Source organism: Chrysemys picta, chromosome 7 (assembly GCF_011386835.1).
Source record: "Chrysemys picta bellii isolate R12L10 chromosome 7, ASM1138683v2, whole genome shotgun sequence".
Taxonomy (NCBI): domain Eukaryota; kingdom Metazoa; phylum Chordata; order Testudines; family Emydidae; genus Chrysemys; species Chrysemys picta.
In genome coordinates this window covers 58,793,756-58,811,333 of record NC_088797.1, presented here as the reverse complement: position 1 = coordinate 58,811,333, position 17,578 = coordinate 58,793,756, and the positions used below count along the sequence as shown (strand labels likewise).

The 17,578-nt window shown below is 56.5% G+C and overlaps 1 long non-coding RNA gene across 1 annotated transcript; it reads right to left on the bottom strand.

Annotated features, from left to right (window-relative positions):
* Positions 1-8,058: 8,058 nt before the first annotated feature.
* Positions 8,059-16,866, bottom strand: LOC135972688 (uncharacterized). The gene is made up of 3 exons (XR_010589169.1): positions 16,394-16,866; positions 15,110-15,223; positions 8,059-10,683 (listed from the first exon to the last, which is right to left on the bottom strand). It is a non-coding gene; the product is annotated as an uncharacterized LOC135972688 (long non-coding RNA).
* Positions 16,867-17,578: the final 712 nt, after the last annotated feature.

Below are 17,578 nucleotides of genomic sequence, written 5' to 3'. Positions count from 1 at the left end.
AGCCGGTAGCGCTGGCTCGGGCAGCTTGGCTCTTAAACAGAGCCAAAGAGTCAGGGGAGGAGCAGAGCAGCTGGAGCCCAGGAGGGAAAGTGCCCGGCCGGGGACGCAGGGTCCGGAGGCAAGGGGGCTGCCCGAAGCCCGTAGCGCTGGCTCGGGCAGCTTGGCTCTTAAACAGAGACAAAGAGTCAGGGGAGGAGCAGAGCAGCTGGAGCCCAGGAGGGAAAGTGCCCGGCCGGGGACGCAGGGTCCGGAGGCATAGGGGCTGCCCAAAGCCCGAGCGCTACCGGCTTCACGGGTTTGCCGGGCAGCCTCCAGACCCTGTGCCCCCGGCTGGGCTCTTCCCCTCCCGGGCTCCAGCTGTGCTGGGGAAGCGCTGGCCGGGGGCGCAGGGTCTGGCGGCTGCCCGGCAAACCGTGAAGCTGGTAGTGCTTGGGCAGCCTTTTTCGTGTGGCTGGGAGGGAGGAGGGGGAGTTAGGGCGGGGACTTTGGGGGAATGGGCGGAGTAGGGGTGGACTTGGGGCGGGGCCAGGGCCCGTGGAGTGTCCTCTTTTTTTTATTTTTTTAAATATGGTAACCCTAGGAGAAAGGAACCATGGAACAGCAACGTAACGTCACAGTCCCATTCCCCACCTGTCCTGTGGGGTCTTCTGGCCTTTAGAGCTACTGGTCAGGGCCTCCCCCAGTCTGCAGGGGGCCACCGGGTCTGCTGGCCTCCTCGCAGCCTCTGCTGAGGCTACAGGAGAGAGGCCTCTTCAGTTTGCAGAAAGAAAGAAATCTCTGAGGTGAGCACACAGCAGATGTCTGTTTTCCCAGGGCCAGATGCTGCCACCTTGTCACTGGAAGGGCCCGTGTGACCTCTGACCACAGATGAGGGAGGACGCCCAGCTTGGCTAGACAGATTCCTTCGTGCCATGGCTGGGGACAGAAGCCTGCAGCCAAAGCTCACACTGCAGGAAACAACCCGCAGAGGCCTTTCATCTCCCCAGGGTCAGACGTCACCACTAGGAGAATGTGAGCGCCGGAGCACTGGGGGAGCTGGCCTGAGATGGCATCCCAGGGCACAACCACCTGTGTCAAGTCCATTCTGATTCCACGCTCAGCAAAGATGCAGGGAGCTGTGCGGTCAGGAGAGGCGCTGGTCAGAATTTGCCAGTGGAACCGTTTTTCCATCAGAAATTGCCAGCTTGTCAAAATCCAAACGTTTCGTGGGAACACGTCGATTTGGACAAACCTTCAGACAGAAAGCAGGCAGGTTTAGCACGGAAAGCTGCTTAGCTCCCTGCCAGCTCGCCCGCCTGCCCACCTGCTTGACAGGCTGATGGGGGGCCTGGGCTTCCAGGCTGCTGAGAGAAGCCCTGGCTCCCAAGATCCCAGGGTCCCCGAAACCCTCTCCTCGCGGGGGTAATGTTCTGGTTACTGCACAGCTCTAGGAGGAGGGGAGGTATCCGATGCCCCACAAGCCACCAATCCTCCCTGCCAAGGTCCCAGTAACTACGACAGCCTGTGAGAACATCCTAACCTTTAGGGCACTTTCCCTGCCAGGTGAAAGGGTGCGAGCTGGACACCTCCCTGCCACCAGAGTCCAGCACTGCCGAGAAAGCCAAGTGTGGACTAAACTAAGCCCCTGGTTAACCCTTTCCCAGAGGAATCCAGAAGCCACTGATAATTGCAGGCTACATGGTGACCTCTCTCTCAGGTCACTCCCCCATCCTGGAATAGGGGTCGGTGAGTCCTGGACGAACGCCGTTCAGCTGGGAACATGCTCCCCCTTCTCGTGCCGAGGACTGCGTGAGATGGGTGTAGTGGGCACTCCCGATAAAGGGGACAGTGTGACAGCTGCCTTTCAAATAGGCCCCAGGCATGGGGGGGCCACAGCACCCAATTCCTCTGTCCCCCCAACTTTCTTCACTGCTTTAACCTACAATCACAACCTGCTCCGCTGACACCTCTGACTCCTGAAAGTCCTAACGCTCCAGGGGAGCAGGCCATGCCCTGCCCTGCCCTGGCTGCCCCGGGTGTTACCTCGGAGGGAATCGTTCCAGATTCCAATGGGTGGCAGGTCCAGGGAAGAGCCTTATCTGGGGGGAGGCTGTACCAGACCCGCCCGACCCAGGCAGGCTCCCAGGTACTCTCTGACCGGGGCTGATAAGGCTCCTTAGCAGTTTCTTTCCAAACAAATTCCAGTTCAAGACACCTCAGAGCTCCACAGCAGGGCAACATCCCCAGAGCGCAGCAGGGCGGGGGTTAGGGGGAGCAGTCGGTAGCAGCCCCTCGTACGGCAGGAGCAAGAAGTGCCAGCCTCTCTGCACAGAGCAGCAGCGTTCAGCCTGGGCCAGACGTGCTGGGGTGATGGGTAAGAGCGGGCTCGGAGAGCCAGAGGGTCTGTGGGGCAGCGCTGGGCCCTTCTGCTCCGCACTAGGGCCGGGTGGGCGTGTTCAGCTGGGATTGGAACCCACCAGCACTTGTGGGTGCGAATGTGGGGCTGGAACGCAACGTGGGGCACTCCCACCTCGCCCGGGGGCGACTAGGGGGAAGGGCAGAGAGACACCTGGGCTGAGACCCCAGCTCCAGGGAGACAGTCACTCCTGCCCAGCTGGGTTAAATTGCCCAGCTGTGTGACAGCCCCCCCATCCCCGAGGGGTTCCCCCCCCAACCCGGGTATGTCACAGCAGGGTAATGTGCGTATTGAACGGCAGGGGTTGCCAGAGACTGGCTGGGAGAGGCCTTTGGGGATGGAGGAAGCAGCACTAAGGTACATGCCAACCTCCCTACAGAGGAGGGGCCGTGCCCCGCAGGTGTGGGGCAAGGAACTGGGACACTGCGCGGTGGGTCATTGTCTGGCCCAGGCCCTTCCTAGCCGGAGGCCGAGGCCGAGGCATTTCCTTCAGGTCACCTTCCGCTGCAGCTTGGCCACGGGCCCCCATAGCCACTAGCCCAGCCAGGGATCCCAAGTGGGGATTGTCACGGCTGGCTCCTCCCTGCCGCCAGCAGCTCTTCACTGCCAGGGAATTCCTGAAATCCTGTGTGCCCTCCCCCACCCACCTCCTGGGGCTGTGAGTGCCCCCCCGGACAGCCCCCCCCCCGAGCTCTGAGTGCCCCTGGCCAGTCCCTCCCCTCAGCCCCCCCCCCACTTCATGGGGCTCTGAGTGCCCTCAGCCTGTCCCCCTCCCAGACCCCGGGGCTGAGTGACCTTGGCCAACCCCCGTCCCTTCAGGAGGAACTCCCAGTACCCACCCAGCCGCCACACCTCAGGGTTCCCCTCCCTGCGGCTCTGTGGCCATACCCCCACCAGGGCCGGCTTTAGGCCAATTCAACCAATTCCCCTGAATCGGGCCCCGGGCCCAAGCCCCAGTACGGTGTACCGGCAAGAGCCGGTGCGCTGTACCAGGGTGGCCCGGCTTCCCCAGGGGGCAATTTAAAGGACCTAGGGCTCCCAGCAGGGGCCGGAGCCCCAGGCTCTTTAAATTGCTACCAGACCCCCACTGCTGGAGCCCTGGGGTAGGGCTGCGGGGCTCTGGGGGCTATTTAAAAAGTCCGGGGCTCCCGCTGCCTCTACCGCCCTGGCCCTTTAAATAGCCACTGGAGCCCCGCTGCTTCCCCAGGGCTCCCGCGGCTATTTAAAGGGCCGGGTCGGTAGAAGCAGGGGAGCCCTGGGCCCTTTAAATAGCCCCCAGAGCCCTGGGATAGCGGGGGACTCAGGGGCTATTTAAAGCTGCCTCTGCTGCACCCCGTCCCCGCACCAGCCCTGCACCCCCTGCCCTGCCCACAGCCAGCCCCGTCTCCAGCCAGCCCTGCACCCCCTGCCCACAGCCAGCCTCTGCCGCACCCCCTGCCCTGTCTCCAGGCAACCCCTGCCGCAACCCCCCTGCGGCCCTGCCCAAAGCCAGCCAGCCCCACACACCCCTGTTTCCAGCCAGCCCCGCACCCCTTGCCCTGCCTGCAGCCAGACCCTACCTCCAGTGAGCCCCTGCCCTGCCTCCAGCCAGCCCCATGTCCACTGGTGCCCTGCAGTTCCCAGGGCAGTGACCCTGCACACCTGCTTCAATGAGGAGGGCAGGGAGCAGCTGGGACCCACACATGTGCACACCACTAGCGTGACCAGACAGCAAGTGTGAAAAATCGGGACAGGTGGTGGGGGATAATAGGATCCTATAAGAAAAAGACCCAAAAATCGGGACTGTCCCTATAAAATCAGGACATCTGGTCACCCTAGCACACCCCCAGGGAGTGGCGGGGACCCACACATGTGAAACGGAGCTCATTAATAACTGATCAACAGCATATATGATGCAATGTACTTAATGTATAATTTTATTATTTATACAGTTATGGAAAGTAAATAATACATGGAAGAAATGAAAGGCTTTTTTTTACATTATTTTTTTTGTCATCCCTGCCGGGGCCCCGCCAAAAATGTTTGAATTGGGCCCCGCCCTTCCTAAAGCCGGCCCTGCTGGAGAGAACAGGAGGATTCAGTCAGCAGGGGCTGCCGATCCGTCCCATTCACCAGGGCTGCCATCCTGCGGCTTCAGCATTAGTGGCTGGGGTGACTTGGGGAAAGGTCTCAACCTCCCCACATCCCACTTCACTGCTGCCAGAATCCCTCCTTCCCCCCCCCCCCCCGCTACAGTCCCCTCCCTACCCAACCTGGGTGGGGCTGGAGAAGAGGGGTCTGAGAACTTGAGCTGTGGATTGAAGGTGGAACAGCTGTCAGGGGCACTGAGGGGGAGGTGGCAGGAGCTCCCCGTACAAGGAGGGGGGTTGCCAGTGGAGGTCACTAGGAAGGACAAGACTCCATCCTGGGGATCAGGAGGGGGAATCCATCCCTCAGAGGTGGGCAGGGGCTGGGTGGAAATGCTGCTGGTTCCAGGGGCCGTTAATCCCCCCTGATTCCTCCGAGGCGTCTGAGTCTCAGACAGGTTCTCGTTCCCTTGCAGCAGGAGGACGTCACGGCCAATGTGATGCGCCAGCTCCGTATCATGCGGCACTTGTGCCAGGTGCCCGAGGCACTGCAGGGCCTGTGCCTCTGCGGCCACCAGCAACTCCCGCTCCCTGCTGCAGGTACTGCTCTGGCTCTCTGTAAATGGGGAGCTAGTGGAAGGGGAAATGGAGCCCCCCGGCACTCACAGAAAGCTGATTATAGAATGAGCCCGAACTGAGAGGCACCATATCCGCCCCCGTAAAGAGCCAGACTTCAGTGGTGATACAGCCCAGCTGGGGTAGCAACAGGATTAAGAACGAGGTAGGAAGTTCAGAGCAGCAAGGAAAGCCTGGAGGGGAACTTGAGAAGAGAGGTTGGAAAAGTGCAGCAAAGAGAAAGGTGCAGACCTAGCTGTTGGGTCCAGGGCCCTGAGCTGCTATCAATGTCAGGGTGGGACTGGGTTCCCCTACCGGCCCCAGAGGAGGCGGCGTACACGCACCTGGAGAGGGTTCCCAAGCCCAGCAAGGGGGCTACAGGCAGAGCAAATGCCCCAGCGATGGCAGAAGGACTTCTGTCTGTGGAAAGACCTCTTTGGACTTTTAGTGTGAGGCAAGCTGGGCTCCAGAAGGGTGGACTAAAGGTGGTGACCTGGCCGGAGTTACCAGGCAGAGAAACTGCCGTGGTGCTGGAGCGACCATGGATGGGGGACGCTAGCCCAGCGAGAGGGCTGTGATGCCATGCCTGGCTGCCGGGGGGCACCTAACGATGAGTAGATTAATTTATGATTGGCATCGTTGGCAGGATTGAGTTCCCCCTGTGATCCGTGAGGGAAGTCTCTCCAGCGGAGCACACTCCCTCTCAAAGCAGGGGGACCGGACATGATTGGTTGTAATTGCCAGCTGTGGGAGGGAGTGTGCAGCAGTGGTTAGTTAAGGGGCCTGGAAATAAGGACTGCTGGGTCTATTGGAGAGTGTCACTAGGAGCAGTGCATAAGATGAGGTGTCCTATCATGTTTACTCAGATCAGATTAGGACATAATAGAATGGCTGAAATAGTTTATTTTATTTGTATTGTATTATTTTGCAATTGTTAAGATCAGCATCTACTTAGCTCAGACTGAAGCATCTTATCTAATTTTTGAGATCTAAGTGTCTCCTCTTTGAGTGCGACGAGACAATTTAACACATTGTGACAAAGAATTTTCATTGCCACTTGTTATGATTTCAAGAAACAAACTGGTTTAGTTTGAATAGGATTTTCGGTCAGAAACGGTTTCAATGAAATTTCCCCACCATCTCGATTCCTGGGCTCTATCTCTGCCTTTCGGGGGGGGGGGGGTTGCTGTCTGTTAGAACTGGAGTCTGATTTGGATAGGGATCGAGACCTCTTCAATGTTTTTAATGAAGTAAATACTAATGGGAATTGTGTGATCATGGGAGATTTTAACTTCCCAGATATAGACTGGAGGACAAGTGCTAGTAATATAATAGGGCTCAGATTTTCCTAGATGTGATAGCTGATGGATTCCTTCACCAAGTAGTTGCTGAACCAACAAGAGGGGATGCCATTTTAGATTTGGTTTTGGTGAGTAGTGAGGATCTCTTAGAAGAAATGGTTGTAGGGGACAGCCTTCATTTGAGCGATCGTGAGCTAATTCAGTTTAAACTAAATGGAAGGGTAAACAAAAATAGATCTGTGACTAGGGTTTTTTTTTTCAAAAGGGCTAACTTTAAAAAATTAAGGAAATTAGTTAGGGAAGTGGATTGGACTGAAGGACTTGTGGAACAGATGGATCAGACTGAACAAGTTCCAAACCTCTCGGAGGCTCTTACCTTCTAAACAGGGACGTCAGTTTTCTAGTAAAATCAGGAAAAAGAAAGGAGAAAACTCAAAAGAGGTTCCTCCTGGCGCTCACGTACGTGACCCCTAATACTCTCTCAGTCCTCAAAGAGAGACCTCGAGAAGGAGACTTGCTGAAGGAAAGCTACAGGGGACTCAGAGGTTTCCCTGGTCCTGAGCCCCTGTCCTGCCTGGCTGATGTCAGCATCTCTCTGTGAGGTCACCACCTTTGACCAATAGGCGGAGGTCCTGCAAAAGGCCTTTGTGATGTCACTGTCACACCCACCCATCCCCTGCAGTGCTAATGTCCTGCCACAGGCCAGACCCTTTGGAGGTTTGAGCTACTCTCTGTGGATCACCCCACTCAATGAGTGTTCATTCTAGGAAGCAAGCCGGCTAGACAGTAAAACAGCAGAGGCTGCTCCCAATGCTACACTCGGTTTCTCAGAAATGAGTAGAATTTATGGGCAGAAGAGACAGTTAGAGCACCTAATCTGATCCCCTACATATCACAGGCCTTTCTGCACCATATGGGGCAGGCAGAGCTCTGCCTGGGCGCAGGGGGAATGGGATGGGGGTAGATCAAGGAAAGAGGGGAGGGGAATGGGTGTGAGGGAAAGAGCTCCTGTCCCAGATGAAGGAATTTGGGGGCAGAGGAAAGGACCCTGCTCCACAGAGAGGGGAGAGGGTTTCTGTGAGTGCCAGGGGGCTCCATTTCCCCTTCCACTAGCTCCCCATTTACAGAGAGCCAGAGCAGTACCTGCAGCAGAGAGCGGGAGTTGCTGGTGTCCTGGGAGGCACAGGCCCTGCAGCTCTTCGGGCACCTGGCGCAAGTGCCGCATGATACGGAGCTGGCGCATCACATTGGCCGTGACGTCCTCCTGCTGCAAGGGAACGAGAACCTGTCTGAGACTCAGACGCCTCGGAGGAATCAGGGGGGATTAACGGCCCCTGGAACCAGCAGCATTTCCACCCAGCCTCTGCCCACCTCTGAGGGATGGATTTCCCCTCCTGACCCCCAGGATGGAGTCTTGTTGTTCTTCCTAGTGACCTCCAGTGGCAACCCCCTTCCTTGTAGGGGGAGCTCCTGCCACTTCCCCCTCAGTGCCCCTGACAGCTGTTCCACCTCCAATCCACAGCTCAAGTTCTCAGACCCCTCTCCTCCAGCCCCATGCAGGTTGGGTAGGGAGGGGACTGTAGCGGGGGGGGGGGGGCAGGAGGGATTCTGGCAGCAGTGAAGTGGGATGTGGGGAGGTTGAGACCTTTCCCCAAGTCACCCCAGCCAGTAATGCTGAAGCCGCAGGATGGCAGCCCTGGTGAATGGGACGGATCGGCAGCCCCTGCTGACTAGGGTTACCATACGTCCGTTTTTTCCCGGACATGTCCTGCTTTTCGGCAATCAAACCCCCGTCCGGGGGGAATTGCCGAAAAGCCAAACATGTCCGGGAAAATGCTGGCCGGGTACTTCCTCTCCCGCGGCTGCTCTGCTCCGCTCCTCCCCTCTCAGACTTTAAGAGCCGAGCTGCCCGAGCCAGCGCTACTTGCTTCGGGCAGCACCCCCCCTTCCTCCAGACCCCGAGCCGCCGGCCAGGCACTTCCCTTCCCGGGCTCCAGCTGAGCTGCTCCGCTCCTCCCCTCTCAGACTTTAAGAGCCGAGCTGCACGAGCCAGCGCTACCGGGTGGGCGCTTCCCCTCCCGTGCTCCAGCTGCGCTGGGGAAGTGCCGGCCGGGGGCGCAGGGTCTGGGGGCTGCACGGCAAACCGTGAAGCCGGTAGCGCTGTGGCAGCCCTCTCCCCATGGCTGGGAGTGGGAGGGAGGAGGGGGCGGAGTTAGGGCGGGGAAGGAGCGGAGTTGGGGCGGGGCTAGGGGTGGGAAAATGGGCGGGGCCAGGGCCCGTGGAGGGTCCTCTTTTTTTATTTATTAGACATGGTAACCCTACTGCTGACTGAATCCTCCTGTTCTCTCCAGAACGGGTCCAGCCTTGCCAGCAGCAGGGCAAGCGTCCCCTGCCCATGTGCCTCAGCCCTGCCTGGTCAGACGCCATCACCCGTCAGTCCTTGGCCTCCCAGGCTGCCAGTGATGGGAGCAACTCTGGGTGGTGGCTCGGGTGACACAGACACCAGACCACTAGGAATTGGGTGCGGCCCTGTGGGACAGGAGAGTCTCGCAGAGGGCACTTGGGGGACTCTCCTGCCCTTCCCAAGAGCGATAGCACCCTGTCCTAAGAACATAAGTCTGGGATGAGGCAAAGCTTGTCATTAATTAGCCTGGCTAAAGAGCTGGCTGGAGCTGCTCCGGGGACAAGCTGGCTCGCTCCTGCTCATGGAGGTGAATTCATCTCCCTTCCCAGGAGCACCTGCTCTCCCTTTCATTCCCCACCAGGCTTCTTGTGCCAGGCCAGCGAATGGCCACAGGATGGGAATGAGGCCTGGGCCGCGCCCCAATCTCCTGAGTCTAATGCAGCTGCTCACCTTGTCCCCCATCAGCTGCTGGGTTTCCCCCAGGAGGGAGTAGGTGACAGGGAGAGAGACACACACACACACACATTTGTCCTTCTGGTTGCAGGGCTTGTGTCCTTCCAATCCCATTGGTGGCTGCACAGTGGGCAGAGTCCTCGCTGCGTGCCCGGCCCAACAGAATTGCAGGGCGTGGTGTGGAACACAGAAAGAGATAGAGAGACTCATCCTCCAGCCGGGGTCAATCTGAGAGAAATTGGCTGGGGTCCCAGTCTCACTCTTCTAGCGGGTGCCATTTCCCAGCTGGGTTCCTTACTCCTCTGGTGCAGCAGCAGCTGGTAGAGCCGGTAAACCCCCTCCCTGGCCTGCCGGCTGATGTCCTTGGCTGGGTCACTGACGGACAGAGCTAGCTGTGCCATGTGGTGACCCATCCTGGGGAATTCCGCTGAGTTCTAATGGACGGGAGAGGGAGAGGGGACTCCATCAGCATTTTCCTGTCAGCTCCCAGTCCCCCCCGGGCCAGGACTCTCCTTCCCCTCAGCCCCTCTGCAGGGCCCTCCATGAGGACTTGCTTCCCCAGCTGCTCCAGGATGACAGGGAGGCATGAACCTGGAGCACAGTCCCCTTAAAAGCCCAGAGTCACCACTTAACTAGGACAAGAAGAACTTGACTCAAGCCAGGCTCACTCTCTGCTCTGACTCTGCCTCCCCAAGAGGAACACTCCTAACCCACAGCCCCTGCAGCAGCAGATCCTACAGCCCGTCGGAGCCAGATCACCTACGCCTGGAGTCAGGAAGCTGGGGTCAGAGGTCACTTACGTCAAACTCAGGGAGGGTGATGGTGAATCTGAGCAGGGCAGTGCTGCTCTTAACGGCCCTGGCTCTCTCTCGCGGCACCGTGGACACGATCTAGTAGTTAATGTGCTGTGGGGAAAGGAGGCATTGCACTGACTGCCCTGACCAAGGATGCCCACTTGGGGCCCGGCTAGGAGGACAGACTGGAAAATGGATCTAAGAGTGAAGGTAAAATTGTCCCCACCTCTCTCATCGGGCTCACCTCCAAGATGTACTGGAGCCTGTCGGTGTCTGGGGACTCTGCCAGCAGGTTCCCCAGCATGGCATCCAGGAGGTCTGGCAAGACCCTAGGCAGATCCTGAAAGCAAGGGAGAGCCATGGGTCAGAGTTAGGGAAAGTGGGGCTACACCTGCCACAGGATGGGAAGTGGGGTCTCTGGGAAACACTGGTGAGACCCCCAAACACATATCCTGGCCTCTCTCATTCACATCCCACTGCAGGCAATTAGCAAGGACTCATGGCAGGATGACAGCTGGCTCTTCAATCCATGACTTTAGCATGATCTACCTGCACTTGGGTGGTGTCCTTCTCCATGCCCAGGGTGAAGACGGCGTGCAGGGCAGCTCGGAGGAGGTGGGTCTCCAGCTCTGGCTCCACGGCAGGTGTCATAGTGCTGGCAAGAGAGAGGAGCCGGTATTAGACTGTGCAGTGCGGGGATGGGACTGGCACCAACACGCAGGTGAAACTGCAGGGAAATAGGCACAGGCTGGCGAGAATGGAAACTGAGGCACCGAGCCAGGGAATGACAAGGCCAAGGTTTCTCAGACAGACAGTGGCAGGGCAGGAATAGCCCCTGTTCCCTGGACCCTGCTGCCCCTCCTGTATCTGATCCTGGGAGTGAGCCTCTCCCCAAAGCCGTTGCAATGTTACTGGAGTGAAAAGAACAGCCCAGCCAGGAGAGAGTGACCCTTCCCCGCACCTCTGCCAGAGGAGCCACCCTTGGGCGGTGACCTGGGAGTGGGAGGGGCAGTGACTCCCAGCCCTGCGCCTGAGTTTCCTATTGACCTGTGGGACTTTGGGTAAGTTGCTCCCCGCTCTAGGCTCTGTCCCCAGCAGTCAAATGGGGATTTCATACTTTCCCACTATTGGAAAGTGCTGGGAGAATCCCCCAGCAAAAGCTGCTCTGACAGTGCTAAGCAGCATCTGACCATTAGAGGTCGGAGCGCACTGCCCAGGAGAAGGAGTGTTTGGTTCTGGGCTGTTGGAGTACGGGCTTGCAACCATCTGTGCACACATATTATACTAATTGCATCTAGACCACATCTCCCTAGTTTGTTTGTGAGAATGTCCTTATTAACACCAAGATGGATCACATCTACTGTTTACTTCACTAGGCCCGTAACCCTGCCAAAGAAGGAGCTAGGATTGGTTTGGAATGATTTGTTCTTGACAAGTCCATGCTCACTAGTCCTAAGAACCAAATTGTCCTGTAGGTGCTGACAAACTGATTGTTTAATAAGGGGTTCCAGTATCTTTCCAGGTATGTTAATGGATGGGAAGACGTTCTTTTTCAGGGATCTCTGACGAGAACTGGGGCACAGCACTTAGTTTGTTGAGGCCATAAAATGGAGACAGGCACCTCTTCTCTTCTCCCAGCACCCCAGATACCTAAAAGGGTGGGACTCACATCCCTCAATGGGCTTAAAAAAGACAATGGTTACAATGTGGCCCCAACCATTTCTGGTTTCTGCAGACTAGATGTTTTAGCAAAGTTTAGAATTCCTTGGTGCTCAACACCGTGAAACTCCCCTTTCTCCTTCACAAAGGGCTTTAACGCCCCTTATCTCACCCAGGCTCTCGACTGCCCAAAGTTGGAGAATTGTCCCTGTTCCCACTGCAGAGCACCCCCCACGACACACACACAGAGTCCTCCTGGTGGTGGGAGGGGAACAGAGGAAAGGACAGAAGACTTAAGAGATGAAGAGAAAGAAGGAAGGGATGGAGGAAAAGGTAAAACAAAAAGAACAAACCCTAATGTCCCCAGTGATTCTAAGGGACAAAATCCCAGGTGAGGAATAAAATTCGACCACCTTAAGCTAGTGTTTTCCATGCCTAGAATTCAGCTGGCGCCAGATGCATCAGACTGAACAGGTTCCAAACCTCTCGGAGGCTCTTACCTTCTAAACAGGGACGTCTGTTTTCTAGTAAAATCAGGAAAAAGAAAAGAGAAAACTCAAAAGAGGTTCCTCCTGGCGCTCATGTACATGAACCTAAATACTCTCTCAGTCCTCAAAGAGAGACCTCGAGAAGGAGACTTGCTGAAGCAAAGCTACAGGGGACTCTGAGGTTTCCCTGGCCCTGCGCCCCTGTCCTGCCTGGCTGATGTCAGCATCTCTCTGTGAGATCACCACCTCCCCAGCACCTTTGACCAATAGGCTGAGGTCCTGCAAAAGGCCTTTGTGATGTCACTGCCACACCCACTCCTCCCCTGCAGTGTTAATGTCCTGCCACAGGGCAGACACTTTGGAGGTTTGAGCTACACAAAGAGGAGATACTTAGATCTCAAAAATTAGATAAGATGTTTCAGTCTGAGCTAAGTAGGTGCTGCTTTTAACAATTGCAACATAATAAAATACAAATAAAATAGACTATTTCAGCCATTCTATTATGTCCTAATCTGATCTGAGTAAACAGGATAGGACACCTCATCTTATGCACTGCTCCTAGTGACACTCTCCAATAGATCCCCATTCTCCACCTGCCGGGAGGTAAATAGGGCGGATTGTTATCCCTACTTGAAAGAGGGAGAAGCTGAGGCTGAGAAAGGAGAATTGACTTGTCTTAGGTCACACAGCCAGTCCGTGGCAGAGTTGGGAATAGGACCCAAGAGCCCTGATTTTCAAACTAACCATCGGATCTTGAATTTCAGACATTGAATGACCTGAATAAAGTGCTCTCAAGTGAGTTCCAGACCAGCAAGAGTTCATAGTAATTATTCAGCAAGTATTTTAGGAGAACTGGAATGTTAGAGAAAATAATGAACTGCAGAGACGCAGCAAAATTTGTCGAACATATGACTGGTTATGACTATTTACTTGGTCTTAAAAGAAAACAACAGGGACCTGAGTCTCCTCCCTGTCAATAACCCCCTGCTCAGCCAATCAGGGTAGAGACCGAGGGGCGGGAGGATGAGGGTTCTCACCAGAGAGCCCAAAGGATGGCCCAGGTCACCGCTGGGGATCACTGTCTGAGCACTATTTCAGCCCCACATTTTTCGGTGGACCTCCGACAATGGGAGTTGTAGAGCAACCCCCATGACACACACACACCCCTCCTGGTGGTGGGAGGGGAACAGGGAAAGGACAAAAGAAGTAAGAGATGAAAAGAAAGGAGGGAGGGATAGAGGAAAAGGTAAAAGAAAAAGGACAAACCTTAATGTCCCCAGAGATTCTAAGGGACAAAATCCCAGGTGGGGAATAAAATTTGGCCACCTTAAGCTAGTGTTTTCCATGCCTAAAATTCAGCTGGAGCCAGATGCAGCAGACTGAACAGGTTCCAAACCTCTCGGAGGCTCTTACCTTCTAAACAGGGACGTCAGATTTCTAATGAAATCAGGAAAAAGAAAGGAGAAAACTCAAAAGAGGTTCCTCCTGGTGCTCACATACACGAACCCAAATACTCTCTCAGACCTCAAAGAGAGATCTCGAGAGGAGACTTGCTGAAGCAAAGCCACAGGGGTCTCTGAGGTTTCCTTGGCCCTGCGCCCCTGTCCTGCCTGGCTGATGTCAGCATCCCTCTGTGAGGTCACCACCTCCCCTGCACCTTTGGCCAATAGGCCGAGGTCCTGCAAAAGGGCTTTGTGATGTCACTGCCACACCCACCCCTCCCCTGCAGTGTTAATGTCCTGCCACAGGGCAGACACTTTGGAGGTTTGAGCTACTCTCTGGGGATCACCCCGCTCAATGAGTGTTCATTCTAGGAAGCAAGCCGGCTAGACAGTAAAACATCACAAGCTGCTCCCAATGCTACACTCGGTTTCTCAGAAATGAGTAGACTTTATGGCCAGAAGAGACAGTTAGAGCATCTAATCTGACCCCCTGCATATCACAGGCCTCCTGTCTATCACAATAGCTACTTTTGGGGCAAACACATTCCGGAAAGGCATCTAGTCTTTATTAATGACATCAGGAGATGGAGAATCCACCACTTTCCTTGGTAGCTTCTTCCTGTGTTCAATCATCCTCGCTGTTGAATATTTGTGCCTTATTTGTCATAGGAATTTGTCTCTTTTCACCTTCCAGCCATTGGGTCTTGTTCTGCCTTTCTCTGCTAGACTAGAGAGCCCTTTAATCCCCAGTATTTTCTCTCCATTAAGGCACATCAACACTTCAATGAAGTCCCCTTCAATCTTCTTTTGATAAGCTAAACAGGTTGAGCTCTTTCAATAGCTCACTAGAAGGCATTTTTCTCCAGCCCTCAGAACATTTGGTGGCTCTTTGCTGCCCCAGCTCCAATTTCTAGGACCATCTTTTTCAAAGGAGGACACCAACACTGGAGGCAGTATTCCAATAGCAGTCTCACTGCTGCTGTGTCACCTCCCTATCCTACTCACGGCTCTGCTCCTTCGTCTAATGATGGCTTTAGCCCTGTTCACCACAGCATCACACTGGGAGCTCATGTTGAGTGGCTTCTCCACTCTGGCCCCTAAATCCTTTTCAGAGTCACTGCTTTCCTGGATACACGTCCCCATTCTGGAGGTGTGGCCGGCGTGCCTTGTTGCCACGCATAGGACCTTGCATTGGGCTCTGCTCAAACTTGTTTTCTTTGAATGGGTCCAGCTGGCCGAATGAGCCAGATCGCTCTGTATCACTGCCCTCTCCCCATCAGGAATTACCACTCTGCCTGTATTTTGTCACCCCCCAATCTTATCCGCAGTGATTGTATGTTTTCTCCCAATTCATTGATAACAATTATTTTAAAAAATTAGTCCTTGAGAGCTTCTTCAGACCCTTAGTACCCAGGACCTGCTCCCCACATCACAGTGAGAAATGCTGTCCAGCCCTGCTGGTACATAGGGGATAAGCACAGAACAAACGTACCTTTAGGAGCTGTGTTGTCCATAGGCTCTGAACAACATGTGGGGGTCAGCAGATTACAAACGCACGACAGACCTGTAGTGTAGACAGGTCCCAACTGTGTCTCGGTTTCCCACCCTGTAAAATGGGGAGAACAAACAAAACCTTGATTAGCTCCATTTGATAGCTGGGGAAACCGAGGCACCCAGCGGTGCAGAGACTCGCTCATGGTCCCAAAGCCAGGAATAGAAAACAGTAGATCTGATAGCCAGGCCTGGGACCTAACCCTGGTTTTCCTGGCCTTGCTGCTCTAAGTTTAGTCACAGCCTCCATGTCTTTTCCCCCGTGTCCCTTAACCCCACGTCACTGCAGAAGAGAGATTTTCTGGTAGCCAGCTGGCTCTCCTGCATGTGGATGTCGTTCCAAAAGACATGCTCTGGCTCAGTCCCATGCTATGGTTGGCTGAAGGAACCACTTGGTCACATTCTAGGCCCTGAGTTATACAGGAGGGGCGACTAGATGCACATAATGGTCCTTTCTGACCTGAACCTCTATCAATCGCTACATTTTCTGCTGCTAGGAAGAGAACTCTGGGCCTATTTTCTCTCATTCACTTTCAGTCGGAATAATTTCAATCCAGGCCAAAGGATTTCCTCTTCCATTGTGTCTTCAGCACCTTTGCGAGCAACCAGTTACTGTTACCCACAGGTTTCCAGTTTCAACCTGTCCCAGGGTGAGATGGCCAGGAAAGGGGTTGGAGCTCAACTGCACCTGGCCCAGGTGATGCAGCTCCCTAGGGTGAAGGGAATAAGTGTGGGGGTCACGTGACAAGACGCAGCCTGTGATTAGGACCCAGGCCTGCTGAGAGATAGAAGGGCAGCCTGTGCTCAGCCAGGAGAGAGACCCCAAGGGAAGCAGGCATGGGAGGGGCTTGGAGAGTCCTTTAAAGGTCAGGGACAAGCTGGGAAGGGGCCAGGTTGAGCACTAAGGACCAGGCCCTAGGAGGGAAAGACAGGGCAGTTTAGGAGATGGGGCAGATAGTCCAGTTGGTTTCGGCTCCCAGGACCAGACACCCAGAGGTGAAGGTGATTGTCGGGGCTTCTGTCCTTCTTCCCCAGTGTAGATTTGATAGTGGAGAAGACTGATGCCGTAAGGGGGAAGTGAGTTACCCCAAGGTCACCCAGTGAGTTTATATCACGAATGCATACTCGGAAGGATCCAATAGAAACATGGATTTTCCAGTCTCTTCTTTCTAGGAGTCCCCAGGGCTAAGGTAAAACCCCTGCTGCCCCTCCCCATTCTGCTCACCTCCAAGATGTGCTGGAGTTTGTCTGTGCTGGGGGGTGCTGTCAGCAGGATCGAGAGCTCGTCATCCATGTTCTCGGCGCAGGCCTTGCTCAGAGCCTGCCAGCGGAGGGAGACCAGGGGTCAGGAGCCTGCATTAGCACCCGTGTGCCATTGATCAGGAGCTGGCTGAGGTAAGTGCCGCCTGGCTGGAGCTCGCACCCAGAAACCCTGCCCCAGGTTGGAACCCCCTCCCACACCCAAATTCCCTCCCAGACCTCACACCCGGCACCCCAACCCCCTGCCCCAGGTCGGAATCCCCTCCTGTACCCTAATCCCTCCCAGACCCCACACCCCCACCCGTAGGGTTACCATACGTCCGGATTTTCCCGGACATGTCCGGCTTTTGGGGGCTCAAATCCCCGTCCGGGGGGAAATCCCCAAAAGCCGGGCATGTCCGGGAAAATCGGGAGGTCAGCCGGCCCGCGGGGAGCCGGTCAGCCGGGCCGGCGGGGAGCCGGGCCGGCCGGGCCGGCGGGGAGCTGGGTCGGCCGGGCCGGCGGGGAGCCGGGCCGGCGGGGAGCCGGGTCAGCCGGGCCGGCGGGGAGCCGGGTCGGCCGGGCCCGTGGGGAGCCGGGCCGGCGGGGAGCCGGGTCGGCCGGGCCCGCGGGGAGCTGGGTCGGCCGGGCCCGCGGGGAGCCGGGTCGGCCGGGCCCGCGGGGAGCCGGGCCGGCGGGGAGCCGGGTCCACCAGGCCCGCGGGGAGCCGGGTCAGCCGGGCCCGCGGGGAGCCGGTCAGCTGGGCCGGCGGGGAGCCGGGCCCGCGGGGGGCCGGGAGCCGGGGGGGTGCGCCGGGCCGCCGGGGGCCGGCAGTGCTGGGCGGGCCGGGGGTGGTCGGCCGGGGCCGGCACCCCAGGGCCCGAGCTGACCCAGGCTGGAAACGCCGGGGGGCCAGCCTGGGCCGCGCCTCCTCCCCCCACACCCCCCCTTACCTGCTTCAGGCTTCCCGCGAATCAAATATTCGCGGGAAGCAGGGGAGGGGGCGGAGACTTTGGGGAGGGGGCGGGGTTGGGCGGGGCTGGGGGCGGGGCCGTGGAGTGTCCTCCATTTGGAGGCACAAAATATGGTAACCCTACCCTCCTCTCTCCTGAAACTTGACACCACTCCCCTCCTCTCTCTCCCTCCCCCTCCCTCCCTGCATTCACAGATC